Source organism: Schistocerca gregaria, chromosome 10 (genome assembly GCF_023897955.1).
Source record: "Schistocerca gregaria isolate iqSchGreg1 chromosome 10, iqSchGreg1.2, whole genome shotgun sequence".
NCBI lineage: Eukaryota > Metazoa > Arthropoda > Insecta > Orthoptera > Acrididae > Schistocerca > Schistocerca gregaria.
The window spans coordinates 160,060,453-160,062,749 of record NC_064929.1 but is presented as its reverse complement, the minus strand read 5'-3'; the positions used below and the strand labels follow the sequence as shown (position 1 = coordinate 160,062,749).

The 2,297-nt window shown below is 40.0% G+C and overlaps 1 pseudogene; it reads right to left on the bottom strand.

Annotated features, from left to right (window-relative positions):
- Nucleotides 1-1,289: 1,289 nt before the first annotated feature.
- On the bottom strand, nt 1,290-1,407 carry LOC126293827 (5S ribosomal RNA; annotated as a pseudogene).
- Nucleotides 1,408-2,297: the final 890 nt, after the last annotated feature.

Below are 2,297 nucleotides of genomic sequence, written 5' to 3'. Positions count from 1 at the left end.
ACATGATTGTTCATTGATATGCCGAACCCTGAAGCAACATGTCTGAACAAGATTGTGAAGCAGCAACACGAAACTATTTTTGCTGTGATATTAAAAAAAGAGACGCAGTGATTGAAAAGGTAGTGAGATATGCTAGTAGCCTATCCACAGTTTATTCAGTCAGTACATTACTCAAGCAGTAAAGAAAACCAAATGAAAATTTCTCTCAGCCTGGACTTTTTATTACACGTAAGGATTTAGACAGTTCTGCAAGAACTTCCGTTCTTCAAATTTGGTAGGCTTTCTTAGCTGTCCTTCTCAAAAGTTTTAGGTGGGCTATCGTGTTGACCCGAAAGACCGTTGTATCCTGAAACATCCTGTCAATTCTTCCTACTTGTGAGTTCAAAATCCTTACAGCAAATTCCATCTAGCTAATCGTTCTCTGTCTACGAATTATATCTTATACATGTAATTCGTGCAATTTGATGTGTTTACTCTCTATATGTTACAATACATAATAATTTGAAAAGATGTGAGCTTCTGTAATAGCAAAATATCAAAGTTTCTACCATTGCACCTATGTGCCTTGATGTGCTGTTGGAACATGAACTTACCTGGTTGCCTGTGAAAGAAATGATAAACAAGGAAGTACCATCATTGCAGAACGCAATTAATTCTCACTGTGCTTGAAATATCATGAAAGCGTAACGCACTTTGTTTGAGAATGTACTGGAGGTGAACGAACGTAAAGAGTAGAATAAAAATCACAGGAATGAAAAGTAAGTTCGTAAGAATCACAAATTACTATAGTCCTTAACATATATTGCTTAGAAAATGATTACAAAATCTCATGTTTTACATGAAAGTGCTTTTCAACGTACTATGTGACTTTACATGACTATATATGTCCAAAAGACATGAAAAGTCCTCCTATATGCATATTAACGCCTGTGATATATTTAATGAGCGGGAAAGCAAAGAGACAAGGAGCTTATAGGTCTGAATGACTGAATGCTGTCTAAGAAAACTATGAACCCGAACAAAGAACATACATCCCGTGTTGAAGACAACTACATTGTACCTGAAAACATCTAAAGTAAACTTCTCCCGAAAAGGCCATGAACGCCCAAGGGCACCGACCGGCCACCGTATCATCCCTGACCACTGGTGTCATCGGATCTGGATATGGAGAGGCAGGTGGTCAGCACACCGCTCTCCCGGCCTTATGTCAGTTTACGAGACCGGAGTCGCTACTTCTCAGATCAAATAGCCCCTCAGTATTGCCTCACAAGGGCTGAGTGCACCCCACTTGCAAACAGCTCTCGGCATTCCGGATGGTCACCCATCCAAGTACTAGCCCAGCCCGAAAGCACTTAACTTTGGTAATCTGACGGGAACCGGTGTTACCACTGCGACAAGGCCGCTGGCACATTGTATTTAGTGTAAACAAATCCGACGTTCCACTGAGCAGCACTACGCGAAACTAACACAAGCAAGCAACCATCACACCATAATTCAGAACAATGTCGCTTCAACGATCCCATTTCTTGATCACAATATAAAGCGTCCATAATTTACATGTTGGTACTGTTTCACAACACCAAGCTAAATCACAGTAAGACTCAGTTTTTACAGTTTGTAACTCACAATTCAACAAGAACTGATATTTCGATCAGACAGAATGGGCATATTATAAGAGAGGCGGAACAGTTCAAGTTCCTAGGCGTTCGGATAGATAGTAAGCTGTTGTGGAAAGCCCATGTCCTGGATCTTGTTCAGAAGCTAAATGCTGCTCTATTTACCATTAGAACAGTATCTGAAAAAAGTGACACTTCAACACGAAAAGTAGTCTACTTCGCATATTTTCATACGCTTATGTCGTATGGTATTATTTTTTGGGGTAATTCTTCTGATTCAAAAAGGGTATTTTTGACTCAAAAACGGGCTGTTCGAGCTATATGTGGTGTACGTTCGAGAACCTCTTGTCGACCCCTATTCAGTAGTCTTTGAATTCTGACATTGCCCTCACAGTACATATTTTCTTTAATGTCGTTTGTTGTTTGCAATATTAGCCTATTCCCAAGAGTTATCAGCTTTCACTCAATTAATACTAGCCAGAAACCCAATCTGCATGTGGAATGCACTTCATTGACTCTTGTGCAGAAAGGAGTACAGTATTCTGCTGCATCCATTTTCAATAAGCTACCACAAGAACTCAAAAATCTTAGCAGTAGCCCAAACACAAAAGTGTCGAAACTGAAGAGTTTCATCATGGCTCACTCCTATTCTGTCGAGGAGCTCCTGGAAGAGCTAAAAAA